The sequence below is a fragment of the Schistocerca piceifrons genome, chromosome 4, assembly GCF_021461385.2.
Source record: "Schistocerca piceifrons isolate TAMUIC-IGC-003096 chromosome 4, iqSchPice1.1, whole genome shotgun sequence".
In the NCBI taxonomy this organism is placed as follows: domain Eukaryota; kingdom Metazoa; phylum Arthropoda; class Insecta; order Orthoptera; family Acrididae; genus Schistocerca; species Schistocerca piceifrons.
The window spans coordinates 422,208,614-422,232,733 of NC_060141.1; the positions used below are offsets into that span (position 1 = coordinate 422,208,614).

The following is a 24,120-nucleotide window of genomic DNA, read 5'->3' on the forward strand; positions in this document are numbered from 1 at the left end:
GTGCTGCTTGTGGGAGCACATACTGACATTGTGGGAACAGGGTAAAGCTACTAGGTGCATTCGGGAGGTTGGGGGGGAGGGGTGGGGGGCGGAAAAGGAGAGACGCAAAGGAGGGAGAAAAAAGACTAGTGGGTGTGCTGGCAGAATAGAAAGGCCTGTCTTCAACTTTCTGTGTTAAATTATTAAATTTTTGTGTTAGGCCATTAAAGTTTTGTGTTTGTTCATTCCTAACATCACTATGAGTTTTCATCATCCCTTGCATAAGTTGTATGAATGATGAAAACTCATAGTGAAATTAGGAATGAACAAACACCAAAATATGTCTTCATTCCTACATTAGACAAAGTTTTTGGTCCAGAACTACTTAATTAAGTCACTTACTTGCTACCAGTAATGCCTCTCTGGGAACAGTATTTGCAATTTTTAGGACAAGCACTATACTGATTCTCAGAATACGGTGTCACAGAAAATTTAAAAAGCCTGAATTTGGGAAGGGAAAGGTCAAATTCCTAGGATACACCATATCATTAGAAGGTACTTTGCCAGATGCAGAGAAATTAAATGCAATCAGACATTTTCTCCAATGTCAGGACAAAAAACAACTCCACTCAAAGCTTACCTGGGCCTGGAGTCTTTAGAAAATTTATTACTGACCAGTTGCTGAACAGTGGTGCCCTGTTAAATTAGTTACAGAAGAATAACCCATGGATATGGACAAATCAACGTCAAACTGACTCAGAAAGCATAAAAAATACTCTACTCAATGCAAATGTATTGTATCATCTAGGCATGTCACAAGAGTTTTGTTTAAGTGCTGATGCATCTTCACAGGATCTGGGCACTTGCCTATTCCAAATCACCAAGACAAATAGACAACAAACACCCAAGATAACTCTTACTGAATGTGAGTGATCATATTCAATAATGTAGCTCGAAGCCCTCTCTATAGTGTGAATATTATTTGTGGAGAAAACACACCACAGTCTACCATGACCACCAAGTGCTTTCTTTTCTCTTGACATGCAAACTTCTGCACAGAAGATTAGCTACATGGTGTCATTACTTGCGGAAACTCAGTTTGAGGTACTGTACATCAAAGGTAAACAAAACATACAAAGGTTAAAAGACTTTTTACAACTCATCGAACACAGTTCTGAAATCAGCGTCCTACTTATGCAAGACAAAACTTGTCGACCATATTGTGTAAAAAAGTGCAATACCTTGAAGCAATTGCAAGAAGATCCACACTGGAAGAAGGTAAGACTCAGACTATGTGAAGATGATGATAATAACAACTTTAAAAAGTTTTATATTATTTATAAAGGAATACTGTTTCACCGACGTACACCTAACCAAGAACAGTTGTGCATATGTTTACCTAAAAACTTTGCAGACAAGTTCATTCTTTACACTCACTACGTATGGGGTCATTGTGGTGTTTCTAAATGCACTGATAAGATTAACACATACTGCTACTTACCCAACATGTGATGCCAAATTCTCCAAGTAATCCAAAAATTCATTACTTGTCAGAACAATAAACATTCCAAAAAATCAAAATAAGTTGAACTGCATCTAACAGTTCCCACAAAACGATTAGAATTTCAATCATTGGATGTTGCCAGTTCTTATCCAAAAGGAAAAGGGGGTGTCAAGTAAGTAATTTCCCTATGTGGTGTTTTTGCCAAGAACGTTAAGTTGCATGCAGTGAGGTCAGTGACCACCGATTCTATTATTAGAAGAATTACAGACGACTATCACCCTCGAATAGGGGAGCCACAGACACTGTTATCTGATGATGCACCGTATTTCACAGGTAACAGATGGAAACAAAACAAAACACGTACTGCTATCATGATTCCACCCCAAAGCAAGGCCATAGGTAGGGTGTTTAAGGAATTTAATAGATTTATATGCTGCTACACACCACAGAAAAATACATAATGTATCAAGTTCGTCTCACCATTTCAGCAGATCATTAATAATTTGCCACATACTTCAACAGGTTTTAGACCAGCTGCATTAATGTTTGAGAAACGAGAAACGGATGAGTGGGACAAAACCACTGCTTAAAGTACCCAAGGGACATATGTCATTTGATGAAAAAAATACAGCAAGCCTTGATTAATCTAGTAGAAAAGGCTGAGCGGAGAAAAAGGTCTTTCAACAAAGATTAGGGTGCACTGTACAATTCCATACAGGCCAAAAAGTATTGCTGCAAATGCACTCAAGATCTACCAACCATGGAAAACTTAATCACAAATGGAAACTCTTGTCAACTGGACCTTTTATAATTACAAGGATCATATGGACTAGCTTACCCTGTAAATTGAAAGGACAAAGGCCTTTAACCACACATACGGCTCTAAAAAAATTTGTGCAATAAGTGAGTCTGACAAAAGGTTAAACCAACTCGTGAAGTTATTGTTCTTGCTTATAGTGAAAATATTTCACTATAAATTATGAAAGATGTTCACTTAATTGCCATGATGCAAATTCAATACTACAATATGTACAACTTGTGACCGCAAATGGATAACTATAGTGGGAGAAATAAATGATGTACCATTACGACAAGAGGCTACACACAAGTGCAGTAGAAATTTTCTGCAAGTGCAGTAGAAATTTGCACCACAAGACAGTGATCTCAGCACATGTGCAAAGGCAAAACAGGTCGAAAATGCTGCTTATCACACCCAACACTCAGGTAACATTAGAAACCTGTACACCAAATACAGTATATGTGAAAGATTATGAATATAAACTGACTACTAAAATAAATACCAAAGTCTGCACTATAAGAATAAAATTAATATAAGGAAAGAGAACTAAGATAAGGATATATTTGTGTGGAAGGAAAGAAAATGAACTAACTACAAGAGGATATCTACACACTAGGTTATTATTTATAATACGAGGGTTGGAACTTTAATAGTGGCAACTATTCATTTACAGCTTGTACAAAATAGATACATGTTTCAAAGTTTTACTGACCTTCAAAGTAGTCACCAGCATTGTGTATAACCTGTTGCCAGCAATGTGAAAGTCGGAGGATACTCTTAGCAGTGCTAGTTGTGTTACAGTTCGAGCGGCGTGGTCTATTGCCCGACGAATTTGTAGCAGTTCTGAAGCGAATGCCGTGAAGTGTTTCCTTCAGTTTAGAAACTGAGTTGAACTCACGAGGGCTTAAGTCGGGGGAGTGCAGTAGGTGGTATAGCACTTAGCAGCCCCATCAGTCAAACAAATCATTAACAGCTTGAACTGTATGTGCTTGAGCATTGTCCTACAAAATTATGTCAGGTCCTGCAGAAAGTGTCATCACTTCTGTCTCTATGCTGTTCATTTTTGGAACAAAACCTACAACCAGCTTTGAAGGTCAGTAAAACTTTGAACAAGTATCTATTTTGTACAAGCTGTAAATAAATAGTTGCCACTATTAAAGTCCCAACCCTCGGATATACACAAAAATCTATATGATGACAATATACAAATTAAATTAAACACTACATTATACCAAATCTGTATGGACCATGAAAGAATGAATAATTCCAGGCATATGCTCATGCTCTGAATAAGCTACAGGATGGGGTAATGATACTATTCCTCATCTAGGACAATATCTATTATTTTTATGTGCACTCATCCTATGGAGATGGAAGATATGAAAGTGATAAAAATGCTGTTAATATTTGCTCCCTCACAAAAAGATTTGAATTCTGAGAATCTGAATAATGAACTAAAAACATTTGCGTACTGAATGAAAATATATACATGTTACAAGTGAAAATGATACATTGGTCAGCTTTGGATCAACTATGTAGTTGGTCTATAAGTTAATAGATTAGATTAGATGATTCATTCCATAGACCCACAAAAGTGGGGATCCTCCTGGGTGTGGAACATGTCAGATAAACACATTACAAAACTGTAATTAGAAAAACTTGAGTTTCATTAATTTTAACGATCCTCAGTCAATAAAGTAAAATTATGTACACGAATTAAAATTCAACTTCTAATATTTACAGGATTAATACTTAATCTGCTTTCATTAAATCCATCATTCACACAGTAGCTAGTTACTTAGCTATTACAACCAAGTATTGTCAAAAATTAAAGTAAATTATTCATTTCAATGATCCTCAGTTAAGAACAGTCAAATTATGTACAAGATTTAAAATTAAACTTCCACTATTTACAGACTTAAGGCTTACATCTGCTTTCCATACATCCATCATTCACACAATACGTAGTTACTTGGCTGTTACAACCAAGTATTGTCAAAAATTAAAGTATAATAAATTTTCATTAAAATGGTCTGCTGCACTTGTTGAGAAATTCATGGATGGAATAGAAGGAGTTGGCCACCAAAAATTCTTTAAAATTATGTTTAAATTATGCCTTGTCTGAAACTAAACTCTTCATGGTTGCTGGTAACTTACTGAAAATATGCGTTGGTGAATAGTGGACTCCATTCTGAGCAAGAGTAAGTGATTTTAAATTTTTACGTATATTGTTCTTACTCCTAGTATTGATACTGTGTACTAAGCAGTTAGTTGGAAAAAGAGATGTATTATTTACAACAAACTTCATTAAGGAATAAATATACTGAGAAGCTGTAGTTAGCATGCCCAATTCTTTGAATAGGTTTAGACAGGATGTTCTTGGATTTACGCTACACATTAATCTTGTTATACACTTCTGTACTCTTAAAACTTTTTTCTCAGTTTGTGGAGTTAACCCAAAATATGATACCATATGACATAATGGAGTGAAAATAAGCAAAATATGCCAGTTTTTTTATATTTATATCTCCTATATCTGACATCATTCGCATTGCAAACACAGACTTCTTTAGGCGCTTTAGCAGTTCATTAGTATTCGTTCCCAATTGAATTTATTATCAAGTTGTAATCCCAAGAATTTTACACTCTCAACTTCTCCTATTTCCATGTCGTCATATTTTACACATACACTAGAAGGAAATCTCTTGGAAGTTCTGAACTGCATATAGTGGGTCTTTTCAAAGTTTAATGACAGTGAACTGGCTATGAACCATTCATTCATGTCAGTAAATATTTAATTAGCTGCTCTTTCTAAATTTATATTTGATTTACTATTTTTGCAATGTTTGTATCATCTGTAAATAAGACAAACTCGGCATCTGGTAATGTAACAGATGGCAGGTCATTAACACACACAAGAAAAATTAGTGGACCTAGTATGGAACCTTGGGGAACACTACATGTAATTTCTTTCCGATCAGATTATGTCCGATTGCCTACTGCTGAAGTGTTACGTAATGACACCCTTTGTTTTCTATTAGGAAGATATGACTGAAACCATTTTGCAACACTACCAGTGATGCCATAATATTTTAATTTACTCAAAAGCATGCTGTGATTCACACAGTCAAAAGCCTTTGACAGGTCACAGAATATGCCAGTTGCCTCTAATTTGTTGTCTAATGAATTAAGGACATTTTCACTGTAAGTGTAAATAGCCTTATCAATATCAGCACCCTTAAGAAACCCAAACTGTGACTTTGACAGTATGTTATTTTCACTAAGGTGCTTCAGTATACATTTAAACATAACCTTTTCAAAGATTTTTTAAAAAGCTGGCAAAAGTGAGATCAGTCGGTAATTTGATGGCATTTCTTTGTCCCCTTTCTTGTGGAGAGGTATAACTTCAGTATGCTTAAGCCAGTCCGGGAATGTTCCTGTGATAAGTGATTGATTACACAAATAACTTAAGCTCACATGAACACACTTTTATTAACTTTGTTGATATGTTAGCATAACCACTAGAATGCTTTGATTTCAAGGACTTTATGATGGATTCTATTTCTTTGGGTGAAGCAAGTCTCAATTCCATTTTACTGAGATTGCTTGTGTGCACTGGTCTCAGATATTCCATTGCATTATTTACTGAACCTAACAATCCCATGCTATCAGTAACAGAGACAAAATATTACACTTCTTACAAAGAACACCCCTGTAATGAGAAGAAAGGAATTTAGATAGTTGGTACCAAAAGAAATGGGCCATACCACAACATGAGTAACTATTTAGATTTAAATATGTGTATGAATATGATAGTTTGAATGTTATGTGTGGATATAAAGAAATTATAGTACGTAAAATATTGTGAAGTAAAGTCAAGGTCCTGAACAAAAAAAACAGTAACAGATATGAACACCGAATGGCTGCGGATGGTTATGCTTGCTTGTGTTGATTGGAAACATGAGAGTGAAGTTCTCTATGCCTTTCATCAGAAAGCACGGAATTACAAACAGTTGAGTTAAATGAGATGATCAAAGTAGTTCATGGGAATGCATATATGTACAGTAGAGTCCCATTAATAAGAACTAATTGGGATTGGACCTTGTTCAGATTACCGATTTGTTCAGATTAGCCGGAATTACGGTGACGAGTTTCTAGAATGAAGTATACCAAGCAGATAAGTAGGTACACCATGGTTAACAAATGGGAACAAGTGTGGGAACAATGGATCACTCTCACTCCCTGCCCTTGTTGTGCATTGTTGAGACCTTTGTAGTGTTTGAGGTCAGTGCACTGTCAGTTGGCTAGCAAAGTGCTTGGTTATGTTAGTTATCAATCGCTGGCACGCGTAACAGTTGTATTGTATTCGTTCAAGTGTAGTGGTGTACGTATTTTCGTCATGGGTAAACAGAAACATACAACGTTAACTCTCAAAGAAAAACTGAATGCTTTGAAGTGGATAGACAATGGTGAGAATGTATCTAAACTGGCAACAGAACTGGGTGTTGGTAAAGTAACCATTTGTGATTGGAAGAAGAACCGAGTCAAGCTTGAATAGTCCTGTGCAACGTCTTCAGGAAAAACACTTGAAATTCAGCAGACTTTGAAACAGTCCCAGTATAATAAAGTGGATGAAGCTCTTTTCCTTTAATCAAAATATCCACGGGTGTACTGCCGGTCTACAGTGTCCAACAGGCACAATATTTCGGCGATTATACATGTCGCCATCATCAGGTGAACTGACGGACTGAGCTCCTGTGAACGTGCCGGCACGGAGATCCGTACGCTATGGCTGCTCAGAGAGAACTGGGTTCGGTCGCGGCGGCGGCCGATTTAAATACCCTCCTCCCGTGGCGCGCTCCCTCCGCTGTCCGCGCCCCGCGCCACGGTCGCGCGGTGGAACAGATTGCGACGGCGTCTGAGATGACGTCGGAGCGATGGCTCTGTCCACCATGGTTGTCACAACTATTTTCCCTTTGGTTTACGCAGGAAAGAGAAAGGGGAACTCCTTTGAGTGGAGCACTGGTTCAGGAGAAGGCTGTTTACTTGAACAAGTTAATGAATGTTGATGAGCCTTTTAGTGTGTGTACGGGTTGGTTGGACAGATTCAAAAAAGTCATGGAATCCGTCAGCTAACAATTACTGGAGAGAAGCTTTCTTCCGACCATGATGCAGCGAAGGAATACTTGGTTTAGTTTGAAAAAATGATAAGAGAGGAAAAGTATTCTACCCAACAAATGTATAATGCTGATGAGACTGGCCTTAATTTTAGGGCATTGCCAACAAAAAGCCTGGCATCAAAAGCAGAAGACCATGCTCCTGGTTTTAAAATGTGCAAAGATCATGTGACTATTAGTGTGCAGCAATGCTGCTGGTAATCACAAGCTGCCTTTAATGCTGATCGGCAAATCTGCTAGGCCCAGAACTTTTAAAAACTGCAACATGTAGTCCCTGCCCATATATTATCACAACAAGAAAAAAGCATGGATGGATGGATGGTAAGCTGTTCAAAGAATGGTTTCACAGCCAGTTTGTTCCCTCTGTTTGACTGTTTTCTAAGGAAAATCATTTGTCGCCCCTAACAATCCTTTTGACTGATAACGTGCCATCTCACCCCAGCACTGAGGAATTATGCAATGGAGAAATTGTGGTGAAGTTTTTGCCGCCAAATGTTACACCACTTCTACAGCTGATGGACCAGGGTGTACTGCAAACATTACAACTGATTTACAGAAAACATTTTTTAAGAATGCTAATCCAAGATGATAGCATTCCTTTAGTGGACAAAATAAAAAGACCAATGTGAAGGATGTTGTTTATTGTGCCGCTGAGGCATGGCAGAATATTTCAAAAAATACTCTGAGAAAATCGTGGAGAAAACTGTGGACATCTCTTGAATTTCAGGACAATGTAGTTGAAAATGAAGAGGAAAATCTACCACAAATGATACAGACAATCCCTGGATGTGAAGAAGCTAGTGAAGGAGATGTAGATGAGTGGATGGCAGCGGATGGGGCATGTGTGGAGAACCTTACTGTCGCTGATTTAGTTGCTGCTGTGACTTAAGACCAGGAAGACGTGGACTGCTGTGACGTAAGTGACAATGAGCCTGAAAGCAACAAAGGAGAGCTGGTGCCACACAGTGACGCAGCAGAAGCCCTTGACCTTGCGCTATGTTATTTGGAGCAACAGCTCAGTACTACACCAACTGATTCGATATTCATGAGATGATGGCGCAACTATGCGTCATATGATAGACTGTCTTCATTACACCAAAAAACAATAACTGAGTTTTTGTCATCCAAAATGTAGGGATAAAATGTCCGCTGTATTTTAGTAAGTTTGACAGCTTTTCTTTCATTGTTACACATTGTTTAAACCTAATGTTTTCATGCCAATTTTTCTAATACATGTTTACTGTACTGCGTAAATTAAAATAGTGTGTACAGCAGTTTACCGCACAGTTTTCCATACTTAGACTAACATTTTTCATGTTTGGATTACCCAAACGCTCTGATTACCGGGGTTTGAATTAGCATGACTCTGCTGTACATTGTTTTTTCAATCCTGACATATAATATGTTTTGCAATTTATTCATGTAAACAAATACAATGTAATGAGTTTAAAAGTTAAAAGGAGTACTAGCTCATCATCATGAAAGTTGTAAACATAAATGATTTATTAATGATGAGAATTAACATGAAATAACTTGTCACAGAAATGTTGCCTTATGAGTTTTGAAAGAAACGACTTCTTAAATATTATTCACTTGTTTTTAAATATTTTTACACAAACATCAAAAATGACGTGGCAAATTCATGTATAAACTTTTGTACAAGTAAAATGTATTAGACCTAACGTGTCAGCTAAAATTAAAATGACATTTATTTGTTGTTATAAGGGGCAAATTTTCATCATGTTTTAATTTCTTTATGCCAGTCGTGTAAAATTTTACGCAATTATACAAAGACATGTCAGGAAAACTGTATATGAAAAGGGTGTTTAACACATGCAGAGAAAAAAGGGACTTCAAGAAAAACTGTTGACTCATAGGTTTAGCATGTGTTGAATAAGGAATACACACTTATGTGAAGTGGTGATCAAACCTATGTGTGTCTACAATGATGAAAATACAGGGTGATTCAAAAAGAATACCACAACTTTAAAAATGTGTATTTAATGAAAGAAACATAATATAACCTTCTGTTATACATCATTACAGAGAGTATTTAAAAAGGTTTTTTTTTTCACTCAAAAACAAGTTCAGAGATGTTCAATATGGCCCCCTCAAGACACTCGAGCAATATCAACCCGATACTCCAACTCGTTCCACACTCTCTGTAGCATATCAGGCGTTAACAGTTTGGATAGCTGCTGTTATTTCTCGTTTCAGATCATCAATGGTGGCTGGGAGAGGTGGCCAAACACCATATCCTTAACATACCTCCATAAGAAAAAATCGCAGGGGGTAAGATCAGGGCTTCTTGGAGGTCAGTGATGAAGTGCTCTGTCACGGGCTGCCTGGCGGCCGATCCATCGCCTCGGGTAGTTGACGTTCAGGTAGTTACGGACAGATAAGTGCCAATGTGGTGGCGCTCCATCCTGCTGAAATATGAATTGTTGTGCTTCTTGTTCGAGCTGAGGGAACAGCCAATTCTCTAACATCTCCAGATACTGTAGTCCAGTTACAGTAGCACCTTCAAAGAAAAAGGGACCAAAAACTTTATTGGCTGAAATGGTACAGAAAACGTTCACCTTAGGCGAGTCACGTTCATACTGAGTTGTTTCCCGCGGATTCTCAGTGCCCCACGCTGAACAACTGTCGTCGATTCAGTTCTGCCGTACTCAATAACACAAAAAGCTTTCTGTTGAGCGGTCGCCATCTTAGCATCAACTGACGCTGACGCCTAGTCAACAGCGTCTCAAGCGAACAAATGTACAACTAAATGAAACTTTATAGCTCCCTTAATTCGCCGACAGATAGTGCTTAGCTCTGCCTTTTGTCGTTGCAGAGTTTTAAATTCCTAAAGTTGTGGTACTCTTTTTGAATCACCCTGTATTTTAAGTGCCCTTTGGAGTGGCACTGGGTGTTGAATTTTGCACCTACAGAGGAGGGACTAAGGCAAGTACTTTATGGACTTACTGTAGTGTTACCTTTTATTATCTTGTCCTCATTAGCTATTGAAACAACCTCGCTTTGTAATGTAATTTTAATTTTCACCCAAAGGCACATTCAACACAGCGCAGAAAAATACACGTCTTTCGTATCAAGACAAGAGAGAGAGTCCTCCTTTAGTTCTTAAAAACAAAAAAACCTACGCAAAAGTAAAAAGACGAACAAAATTATTTATAAAATCGGTCGCTGGCGCAGCGCTCTTCTGCGTGCGCGATCGTAAATTATATCTTTGTATTGGCGGAGGCGCAGAAGTCAAAGTACCATTACAATGCCTCCTCTACTGCCATGCTCCGCAAGCGAGCGTGGCAGTATAGAAAATTTACAGATACATATATATGAGAAAATAAGAAATTTACATATTACAAAAAATATTTCTGAGCACAATGCCCTTTGCGTATCAGTCTTTGTATACAGTCCTTTTGGTGTGTATCTTCTTTAGGAGTCGTAACACTAATGTCTTTGAATTGCAGCGTATTATCGTTGCTTAGCACAGCGTTTGAATTCAGTTCACATGATTCGTGTTTACAATGGAATTAATTCGAACAATAAATGTTTCTATTATATTGCTTCAATGTCTTTAAACGTAGTATCGGATGCTGTGTGTGTGTGTGTGTGTGTCTGTCTCTCTTGCGTGTGACTTGAAGAAAATCCAAAGTTTGTTCAATGTGTCAACACGAAATTGTGATCTCCAGCAGTCGAATTTTGGTGGCGTCTACCGGGGTATAAATGGTCAATGAGGGCACAGGAAACACCTCACTGCCTACGACAGGTGATGAGCTTGTCTTTTACACCAACCTGAAGACCTGCCGGCTTCCACAACACCGTACACTTCAAAGCATATTGTCACTACGTAAATATTGCTTGACCAGTGTTCCATCACGTTGGTTTCTTCTTTGCACTTACAGTTCCATTTATATGAATTATGTGCTACATGCACAAGTCCTTTGCAGTTCATTAACATCTCCTTAAAATACATTTCTTGATATAGTAAGTACTTCATAAATACTAGTAAAGTCATCCCCTACAGTGGACTACACAAAATAAAATATGATAAAATACATGTTAATATAATGTAAAAGTTCCTATACCTAATACCATTTCTAAGTGTGATGTCCCCAGTATTGCTGTTTCTATGAGTGGTACCCCTCTAAATATCTTAGGGTCCTACAAGTATGTACATCAGTGTGGTGTGTGTGTGTGCGTGTGTGTGTGTGTGTGTGTATATATATATATATATATATATATATATATATATATATAAAGATGAGGTGACTTACCGAACGAAAGCGCTGGCAGGTCGATAGACACACAAACATACACACAAAATTCAAGCTTTCGCAACAAACTGTTGCCTCATCAGGAAAGAGGGAAAGACAGAAAGAAGTGTGTTTTAAGGGTGAGGGTAAGGAGTCATTCCAATCCCGGGAGCGGAAAGACTTACCTTAGGGGGAAAAAAGGACAGGTATACACATACAGACACACGCACGTATCCATCCACACATACAGACACAAGCAGATGTCTGCTTGTGTCTGTATGTGTGGATGGATATGTGCGTGTGTGCGAGTGTATACCTGTCCTTTTTTCCCCCTAAGGTAAGTCTTTCCGCTCCCGGGATTGGAATTACTCCTTACCCTCTCCCTTAAAACCCACTTCCTTTCGTCTTCCCCTCCCCTTCCCTCTTTCCTGATGAGGCAACAGTTTGTTGCGAAAGCTTGAATTTTGTGTGTATGTTTGTGTTTGTTTGTGTATCTATCGACCTGCCAGCGCTTTCGCTCGGTAAGTCACCTCATCTTTGTTTTTATATATAATTTTTCCCACGTGGAATGTTTCCTTCTAAAATATATATATATATATATATATATATATATATATATAATTCTATTCATAAATAAATATTTGTGTATGTCTCTCCATTCTGTCAGATAATCACAAATTATATAATGTCAAATCTTTCATCAACATGTATCAATTTTTCTAAGGGAGGGATGAGAGTATGAGCCGCTACAGAGGACTGACGTTTTCTCCTTTCTATTTAAAGGCGCATTAGTTCAGTACAGTAGATGAGCTTTAATTATGTCATTAGATGACTGCTAAATATGTTCTCTTAAATAATTCTTCCAATCTGAAGTGTCAAGCCTACATAACTCCAAAAATTTCATTACAAGTTCCCATTAGATTAGTGTTAAAGTGTTATAGATTTAAATCTTCTGGTATATTTCCAACAGTGGCTGCTGTAAATAATTCTTTCCACATAAATCCATACTTTCACCTTTAGTTATAAGAATATATATGACACCACATAAGTTATTATCTCAGGCATACCAATCTTTCAATAAATAATATTCTTTCCACTACTTTCATTCTGTATTCCATGAGTACATGTGATATAGCATTCAAATCTAGTTTCTCTCCTCTCAACATATTCTCAATTACTCATAACATTCTCACCTATCCATTATTCATTCTTCACATAATAACATATACTTATTCCTCAGCATTATATATATATTTTTTCCTCTTATTCATCACCACTTATTTTTTACTTCAACAACAACAACAACAACAATAATAATAATAATAATAATAATACCCTTTTCTCATCTTATATTTCATTTACCTCTCTCCATATTACTATTTGTCCTCTTATTAAACTAAAATTACATTCACTCATCTCATTGAGTCACTCACATCACTCATACCAACATTACTATTATCACATGCCTCCTAAAGAAAATAATTCTGTTCAGCTCTCTGCCTCCTCTAATGTGTATATGCCTCAATAGCAACTCCTCTTATAACCTAATATCTTATTAGCTATTGGATGGTTCACATTGCTTTCTAGACTTACCTGCATTCATTAGATTGTAAGTGTCTGTATAACTTAAATGTAGGCTCATCATAACTGTATATCATATTAATTATCTTCTCCTCATTAGCTAACATTTTACTGTATGTATTTTTTCAAATGTCTGTGTGGATGTAGACCTCTGGGTTTATGTGTTAAAGGATATTCTAACGAATAACAGCCAGGATGTGGAATATTTGCAATTCGGTATGGTCCAGAGTATAAGATCTGCCATTTCCTGTTTAAATGTTTCAGTTTTGTGGGTTTATGATGTGTTCTTAGCAAAACTAACTCATCAACTTGAAATGTTTGTGCTTTCCTGACACCTCTGTCATATTTCTGCTTTCTTTCCTTAGCTTTGTCACATCATGTTGTGTAAGCTTGTATTACCTTTTCTTCTAAACTAACATGATTTGTTGTTGCTGTAAATTTAGGTAGAGGGTCTGTCCATTCATTTCTTTCTGTTTTATCCATAATTAATTCAGTTGGTGTGTATCCAGTAGAAATGTGAGTTTACTTGTTCACTATTTGTTCAAATGGTGCTAGGTATTCTACCCATTTTGTGTGCTTCTCTGTTGTGTGTGTTCTCATAAACTGTTCAAATGCTCGAAATGTTCTTTCTACTGGGTTTCCTGCTGCGTGAAATCTTGAAATTAAAATATGTTTAACATTCTGTTCTTCAATAAAAGTCTTCCATTTTAAACTGGTAAAATATGCTGCATTATCCGTGATCATAACTTCAGGTTTTCGTATTCTTACGAAATAATCTGTTAATAGACGTCTGACAATAGCAGTGGTAGAAACTGAACGTAAAGCATATAATTTTAAATACTTTGTGAAAACATCTAACACAGCAAGGATGTATTTCATTCCTCCACATGCTTGTGGATAGGGTCCTGCAATATCTAAAGAAATTAGTTGTAATGGCCTCTTAGGTATGATTGGGTGCAATTCATTCATGCTTGTGCGATTAGAATATCTGGCCTTCTGACATATGATGCATTTCCTAATATTACTCAATAGTCTTCGCCTTAAATTTGGAAAGTAGCAATATTGTATAATCTTATCTGTACATTTGGTTACACCATAGTGTCCCCAATTTCTGTGTGTAAATAAAATAAAATCAACAACATGAGCTTCAGGTAAGCAAACACACCAATGCTGTGATTCAGGGTTTCATCGGTGAAATAATACTTCTTTGTGTAATGTGTAATATTTTTCAAGATGTGGGTCTGTTCCTGCACGTAATTTATTCTTTATCTGGATCCACCTGGGATCATTGTCCTGCAATATGGCTAACTTCCTGCACATGTTTTTGTAGTAAGGTGCAAATGTACCGTCATACATGAGTAAAATTTTGAAATCTGATGTTTGTTCTGTCACATCTGAAAATTCTTGTAGGCCTTGTGGCAAACGAGATAGAGCATCGGCTATAATGTTGGATTTTCCTTTTATATATATAATATCAAAATCATATTCTTGTAGTGATGCACACCAGCATGCAAGATGTGAATGTAATAACTTGCATGATAGCAGGAAAGAAAGACTTGATGATCAGTATAAAGCTTAGTATGTTTTCCCCATAGAAAGTAGCAAAACTTGCGAAATGCCCATACTATGGCAAGTGTTTCACGCTCGGTCACTGAATATGACTTTTCGCATTCAGTGAGCATGTGGCTAGCAAAACTTATAGGTTTGATGACTGTTTGTTCATCTTCTACATGAATTTGGAATAAAAATGCTCCGAGCCCATAGGAACTTGCATCTGTTACTAGGCAAAAGTCTGACGTCATGTCAGGATGACGTAACAACGGTGCATTAACTAAAGCATTCTTAATCGCTTCAAAATCTGTCTGACAGAACTCTGTCCATTTCCAAATATTATTTCTTTTGAGTAAAGATAGAAGATGTGGACTGTTAAGAAGGTGGTAGGGTACAAATTTCCTGAAGGATGAAGATAGACCAAGAAAGGCTTTGAGTTGTTTACGATTCTGTGGGGATGGAAAATTCTTTATTGCATCAATTTTTCTTGAGTCTCGATAAATGCCTTCAGTTGATATGATGTGACCAAGGAATTTGATTTCTCTCCTCCCTAATTTCGTCTTTGATAAATTGATAGTGACACCTGCGTCAGAAAATTTAGTCAGAAGTTGCTTCAAAAGATTTACATGTTCTTCCCAAGTAGTGGTGGCAATGACAATGTCGTCAACATAAACTGTGATTTGCGATAACAATTGTGGTCCAAGAACAGCATCTAAGGCTTCAATAAATACTCCAGTACTCACTCGTAGACCAAAGGGTAGAACACAAAATTGATAACTACGTCCCTCACATAAAAAATGCAGTGTATTTACAACTGTTTTTATGGAGGTTCACCTGCCAAAATTATGAGCGGAGGTCGATATTGGTTAAATACTGTACATTATGAAATTTTAAAAGTTGTTCTTCCAAATTAATAGGTCGTGTGTTGATTGGGATTACAACTTTGTTAATTTCTCGTGCGTCCAGCACTAACCTTACACTACCATCCTCTTTATTAACTGCTAGTATCGGACTGCAATATGGTGAATGTGACCTTTCAATGATACCCCAAGCTTGCATTTTTTCAATCTCTTTCAAAACTGCGGGTTTCTTTGACCAAGGAATATTATAATATGTTCTACAGTATGTTTTGTGTGGTTTAACATCCATCTCATAAGTATAGCCTCTAATAATTCCAGGTTTCTCCACAAATACCTCAGCAAATTGCTGCAAAACTTCAAGTAATTCAAGTTGTTGTTCCTTCGTCAGATATTCAGATTTGTGTATTTCTCTTATAAATCATTAGGTTTAATTCCCTGAGATACAGCTTCATTAAAAGTTAAATCACATATGTTTGTTGCTGGTGGATACACAAAATGTAACCGTTCAAATTTACCTTGTTTACTGTTTAAGTTTTTACCCTGTGTTAACTCTATTGTCAGTTGTTGTTGGTTTACGGTTAAATGACATTTCCCTTTGCCTAAATCTATGATTGCTTGATATTCATTCAAAAAGTCAATTCCTAATATGCAATGCATAACTAATTTGTCTACTACCAGAAAACTGTAATTGAGTGGTATATTTGAAAATGTGAAGTTAATTAGCACTTGAAATTTCACATTCTTTGATTTGTTACCGGTGGCACTTATAATGTGACAATTCTGTACTGGCAATGTTTGTATGTTCATTATTTGTTTGAGTTCATTATATAAGGACATTGAAATGACACTTGCTGCTGCTCCTGTATCCAACATTACTTCCACTTCATAGCTACCAATCATAACTCGTGTTATAGCCTGAATAATCTTCTTTGTTTTACTGGTACTATTAAAATCTACATCCTGATATAAATCTTTTTCTATTTTCTTACTGTCATCATATCGGAGGAAACAAATCGTCGGTTCCGTTGCACTCTGCTCCCTATCAACCTAACTCGAGTGCTTAGCTCGGTCGTCGTTCGTTTTCCGGCAAATTCGGTTGTTGCTGCGGGTTGGGTTCATTGCCCAACTCAATAATATTTACATTTCTGTCGCGCGTCACCCAAGTATCAGCTGTTTGGTTGTTGACATTACCTCACGTCGCATTGGGAGTTCCGTTAGGTAGGAATTGAGGGTTGCTGTATTGCATGTGTCGTGGCAGTGGTCCATTGTGATTTCCCCATACATTATTTCGCCCATGACTGTAACTGGTATTGTCATTACTGTTATTCCGCAATACATGTTTGGATGTTGTTTCTCTGAAAATATCCTGGATGGTACCTGTCATCCTCTCTTCTTTGATCTCTATGATTTAGGTTCCTTCTTCTGTTGTTGTTATTTTGAATATAACTGTTATTGTTCTGATTGTAATTACTGTTCGGATAACCATTATAGTAATAATTACTGTTTCCTTGCCAATGCTGCGAGTTGTTTCTCCTAATATTGAATGGATTTGTCCCAGTGTAGTGCGAATTGTTTCTTTGAGTGTTTTGTTGTGGTGTCGGAGGCGGATTCCAATAGCCTCTGTCATTTCCGTTGTGCGTACGCGAATTTCTTGGATGGATCAGATACAATTGATTGAAATTCCTGATCTCATCTCTGTAAACAACATCTGTCTCATCAACATCTATCTCATCAACATAATTAAAAAAATTCTTTATGTTGTCCTCGGACACTCCTATTAATTTATCACGGTAAGGAAATGGTAAGTGGCTTTTAAGTGTTCTAATTACGTCTGGTAAATCTGCTGGTTTTGTCCAATATAATGTTTTGTCTAGGTAGCGTTCAAAGTATTGATGTAAAGTCTCTTTCTTCAGGTTGTAAATTTCTGGATTGTATACTTCTCGTTTTAAATTTTGCTGTTCTGTGATCGACCAGAATTCCTCAAGAAATGCTTGTTCAAACTGTTCAAATGTTAAACATCGTCTTTTCATTCCTGCTCCCCACTTAGCTGCTCTTCCACGTAACAAATTTGTAACATATCGAATTTTATCGGCTTCTAACCAATGTCTCGGGAAAATACCACCAAAAGAGTGGATGAAAACAATCGGATGCACTTTGTCTTTCTCATCATATGAAAATGTCTGAAAGTATCCATGTCGTACTAATGTTTCATCAGCTACTCCCGATGGTATTATGGGTCCTGCATTTTGTGTCAAACTGTGCATAGTATGTGGTGATGTCTGATAGTAATTTTGATCTTGTGGTATCATTGAAAATGGTTCATTGGGATTTGGATCACTCATTGGTAATTCTATTTTCGGCTGTGTGCTGGGTCTAGCATTATTATGATTCTCATTTATGTTTTGGTTGCCTGTTATGGGTTTTGGTATCACTGACGAACTTGGTATTACATTTTCTTTAAGTTTACGTACCTCTTTCTGGATATTATCTGTTTCTCCCTTTACTTGTTCCTTTGTCTTATCTAAAATGATCTGTGTCATTGTCTCAAACTTCTCATCTAAATAATCATCACATAATTTGCATTCATGTACAAGTTTTTCTGCTAGAGTTGTGTCATTCTTTAAAGATGCTACATCTGCTCTGTCTTCAAGCTTTTCTAACTTTTCCTGTAAGGATTTCTGCTCCAATGTTACATCATTTAATCTGTCTGAAAGGTCTGTAATCGTCAGGTCTAAGTGTTCTTGGTTTGTTTTTACGGAATTGTGTGACTGTCGTAATTCGTCAACTTGGGTACTGGTTTTCTGTTGTTCAAAAACTACTGTTAACAATTTCTCATTACATCGTTGTAAGTCAGTTTTTGTCTCGTCACTGAATTCCACAAATACCTTTTCTTGTCTCGTAACCTTGTCTGATAAGTCAGTAAATTTCCTTACAAGACTACTGGTGGTTTCTGTCAAGTCGGCAATTTGTCTCGATTGTTTTTCAAAATTTTGTTTTATGTCCCGTGTCAGTTCATCGAATTTAGTGTCAAATTTCCCAATGTCACGTTTTAAATTGTCGTGTAAAGCGTCAAATCTTTTGTCTAAAGTGTCAAATTTTCTGTTTTGGTCACCAAGTAACTTCAGAATCTGGTTGAGCATGTTAGAGTCCTGTGTCTTAGTTTCGTCATTTTTTCGTGTCTGATTGATGTCTGGTTCTGAAGTTGACGTCAATGTCACGTTTTGTCGCGTAGTACTCACTCTCCATTCGCCTGTATATCTGTTTAAATATAGGGGTTGTTGTCTTAATCGATCCAGTAAAATTATGTCTTGAACATCCTCACAATTAAATTCAATATTCATTTGACTGTCGGACATGTTTTTCAATGTGTCACTTTCACTAAGCTCGTCCGCGGAAACAATTTCTACGCGTCTAGCGTCCACCTTGCGATTTTCGTAATTAATTGCAAATAAAATTTTCCAATGGTAAAAAAATTTTTTTTTAAATATGATATGTTGAAATCTGAAATTTCTCTTATGGAAATGGATATTTCTATATGATTTCTAATTAGAAATTTAATTATTAAACTGGTACTGAAATTTCCCTCTCACAAATAAATGACTGTGAATATGCTCTTCACTTATCATTTGCAATAATAGTAGTAAATCAATTTTAACTACAATTTGAAAAAATAATTTCGAAATAAATGGATCGGAATAAAGGAAGTACAGATGGCTGCTTGAAACTGGAAAAAATGTAAATTTCTATACTCACCATTTTTTTGTCTTATGTTGCAAATGTAGCGTCAAATATACAGTTTTCAATCCAAAATTTTTCTTTCGCGTCCGTGCAAATTATTTTATGGAACATTATCCTTTTCCCTTTTTTTTTTACCAAATTAATTTCCTCAACATGAAAATGAAAATTAACACGAATTAATAACAGGGAAAACAATATTGTTGTAAATTTCATGGACGTAACATTAAAATTGAAATGAATGAGACTTAGTCCAAATTCATTTTCTGATGCTATTAAGTGGTTAAAATTAGATAAAATGTCCAAAATTTATAATAACTACACTTGTATCAAATCCAAACTGCACTTGTATCAAATCCGAAGATTGCAAGTCCTGTCACCAGGACGCCAATTGTAGTGTTACCTTTTATTATCTTCTCCTCATTAGCTATTGAAACAACTTCGCTTTGTAATGTAATTTTAATTTTCACCCAAAGGCACATTCAACACAGTGCGGAAAAATACACGTCTTTCGTATCAAGACAAGAGAGAGAGAGTCCTCCTTTAGTTCTTAAAAACAAAAAACCTACGCAAAAGTAAAAAGACAAACAAAATTATTTATAAAATCGGTCGTTGGCGCAGCGCTCTTCTGCGTGCGCGATCGTAAATTATATCTTTGTATTGGCGGAGGCGCGGAAGTCAAAGTACCATTACATTACCAAGAATATAGTGAGCGCTCGACATGTTACCGATGATACAGTTTGGCCTTTTGGACACTGAAATATGTAATGGACGAAGTAGTCTACATCACCATGGTCAAAACTGTATGGCTTCTCCATCAGGGTATCAAACTTTTTAACCAAACACACATCAATGTACTCTTATCCTAAGGAGCTACCCTATGAACTCGATAACAACATGGAATTCATCGTCATCTACAAAGTTACACAACTGAGGCCGAACTATTTTCCATAGTTGCACCAATGGTAATGCAAGGAACGTTCACAACGAACACCACTTAATGTGTGGAGATGCGACAGCACAAACTATGAGTGGCAGTTACACCTCAATAATGAAGCAAAAGATTCTAATTCAACATCCCCTATGTCGAGCCATGATCTCTCAGAAGCTGAACCTTTAAAGTTTTGTAAATTTCATGTAAATTAATGGCAATATAAATAAATCTGACACATGCAGAGGATACATAAGGTATAAACTTGGTGACAAATACAGAGACTTGATCCTCTGCCAGGGCAAGTGGTACTTCCCTATAAAATTTGATTATTTATGTCACGTACATTTGTAAAATGCATTACTACTACTGTATAGTCATCTGGTAATAATGGGCAATGCCAGAATACTGTGGGGTGGCAAATTGTGATAGATCTTCTTTTGGTTCAGCCTTGAAGTATATGTCAATCAATAAGTATCAGAACACTGGCAAAGATGTAATATGAACATGCCCACACCAAAAAGAGATCCGTACAAAAATGAAAGATGAACATATATCTGTATTACAATGTTCCCTTAAGCTGACATCAAATTTTTCGCTCTCCAACTATCTGTCTCTTCCCGCCCAGGATTCCAGGTGGATGTATTGCGTGTTGTCAGACAACAATACATAAAGTTTTTACAATATATCTTATAGCAAGGGAGGTAGTTTCTTTCATTTCTAAATTGTTTCATCCTGAAAATTATATCTGGATACAATGCAGCCAACAAAATTCAAAAAGCACAGCGACATTATTTATGATTGTATTCTACTGCAGCCGGCCGGGGTGTCCGAGCGGTTCTAGGCGCTATGGTCTGGAACCGCGCGACCGCTACGGTCGGAGGTTCGAATCCTGCCTCGGGCATGGTTGTGTGTGATGTCCTTAGGTTAGTTAGGTTTAAGTAGTTCTAAGTTCTAGGGGACTGATAACCTCAGATGTTAAGTCCCATAGTGCTCAGAGCCATTTGAACCATTTATTCTACTGCATTCTTTGCAAGGAGCTGGTCAGTGCACGCTTTTCTACACAAAAGAAGAGGTAAATATCACTCTGTTCAAAAGGAGAGTTAATATACCAACTAGACCATTACAGTGGTAACTGTAGCGAGACTGTGAAGATGCAAACTTAGACGCATGAATTGTTGCTGGAAAAAGTATCTGCCAGTCACACACCTCAAAATAATCGACATTATTCACACCTCCTTATGGCACCAGTACTTAAAACACCACTATACTTCTCATCACTATAGATGTTTCAGCCATGGGTGGCTAGGCTGTATGGGAGGGACTACTTGGAATTGAATGGGTGGCAGTTGCCTAAGTGAAGGTATTGTTGGTGGTTGGCAGCAGGCCTGATATGGACGGAGATATTGATGTAGCCATCTTTGAAGTGGTGATCTATATCAAGGAAGGTGGCTTGTTGGGTTGATGATAACTATTTGAAGCAAATGGGGGTGAAGATGTTGAGGTTCTAGAGGAATGTGAATAGGGTGTCATCACCTTCAGTCCAGATCATGAAGATATTATCAATGAGTCTGAACCAGATAAAGGATTCTGGATGGTTAGGAAGGAACTCTCTACATGGCCCATACATTGGCTGACACAGGACGAAGTCACACAGGTGCCCATCTCTGTACCACAGATCTACTTGTAGGTGAATCCTTGAAAGGTTTAATAATTGTGGGTGAAGATATATTTAAGTAATAGATTCCAAATATATTAATTGTTTGAACACACTGTTCAATGTTTACATGTGATAACTGTCATAAAAGATACACAGGCACAGCTAATAATTTTGGAAACTTTAACTGTCATGCAACCTGGAAAGTAACCAGCATCACCATTATCACTCCTCCCATTTTTTACACAATTTATTTTATTTTGTTTTCATCAAGCAAAAATCAACTTGCTCCAAACCAAAAAAATTTTCAAACTGTTGTGTAATCAGCACAACATTTTGTGCATTTGGGATCACTGCTATAGTGAAGGATGGTCGTGATGCTTGCATTTGAGAACAAAGCACTTAAATTGAGGAAACACAGAATGAAAACCTGTATTTCTGTTGTTCATAGTTCAATATGTTACACAGAATATTAATGTGGTGAAATAATTCAGTTGTCACAAGAGTAGGGAAAGAAATTAATTATGGCCTTGTTGGATAGTTATTGAAAACATAACATAATAAACTTGAACCAAGATGGTAGCTTACATTGTTATTGCTTGTTTTCTCAATAACTTTTTCACTCTAAATGAACAATTGCTACTTATTTCAGTAATTAAAATTTATTTATAGACACACATTTGCCTTTAAGAATGTTTCATCAGTCAATGCATTATTTACTGCTTGCATGAAATTATGAGGTTTGTAACGGATTATGGTAATATGGTATTTTTTTTTAGATATGTCAATGACAATGGGGACAAAAGTATATTTCCATAAACACTACATTACTGTGGAATTAAGAAAAAGCCACAGAATGGATCTAAGTTACATAAGTGGTACAAAGCGAGAAGTCCTTGAACTTGTAATACATCGTACACTTTCCACTGAGTGTAGCACAGAGGTCCAAACTTGTTTTTATTTTCTGGTAACACTGACAAATATCCAGGGTATGAACTGAATAATAAAGCAAATAATTTACGCAAGGGAACCAGTTCATGGTTTATATCTAATAAACTGATTCCTTTTACAGTAAGCACAGTATATTCAGTTTCTCATCCACAATTCTGTAAGCGACATTATTCCAGTACCTTGAAACAGTGTCATGAAGGGGAGCACACTAGATTATTGGGACAGAGGTTCAACGACAAGTCCTCATGGGAGCCACCTTTTCTTAAACTTTACAGTAAGCACAGTATATTCAGTTTCTCATCCACAATTCTGTAAGCGACATTATTCCAGTACCTTGAAACAGTGTCATGAAGGGGAGCACACTAGATTATTGGGACAGAGGTTCAACGACAAGTCCTCATGGGAGCCACCTTTTCTTAAACTGCAGAAGTAGAATGCAGTTAGTAACCTTTATGATTAAAATATTTTCTCTCATCAGTACCTGTGATACACTTTTATGTTGGCTTATTTTTCATTCATTCACTCCTTGATGTCAATTGGCTATTTCAGGAGAAAATGTTGGAGTTACTAAGGCTATTTCTTGAGCAAAACTGCACAGATGGTGTTAACTCATAAAACTCATAGGACACTAGTTAGCTTCTCACACAGTATTCTACCTATGTGTATTCTCTTGTATGATTTGTTGCATAAAACATGCATTTGTCTGAAAACTAACACAGTACTAAGGAATTATTTGCACATGCAGAGTACATCCTTCTCGATCATTCAGAAAAGAAAGATCTCATATTGTTTTCAACAGATAAAGTTTGTCAATTATGGAATATAAATACATATTTCATCAGCATCAACTATTACAATCATTCCCACAACTTATACACATTCCCTTGCTGCATTAATTGACATAAATAGTGACTGGTAACAGTAAACATGTTGTTTCATTTGATTTCATTGTCATTGATGATACTTTGTTTCTTCTTTTATCTCCAAGATGTATTTGAAAGGTGTAAACCTCCATCATCAGGTGGATTTACATTTGTTAGCATGATGTATGTGTTGTGTTATGATTTCTGGAGGAACTTGTGGCACTCCAGTGGTAACAAGTTCCTTTCACTGCCTTAACACATCACATGTACACTGTC

General features: G+C 36.7%; 1 protein-coding gene across 1 annotated transcript in view; it reads left to right on the plus strand.

The window, feature by feature from the left end:
• LOC124795887 (tripartite motif-containing protein 45) overlaps positions 1 to 24,120 on the plus strand; it is a 177,099-nt gene that overhangs the window by 152,118 nt on the left and 861 nt on the right. The window lies entirely within an intron of this gene.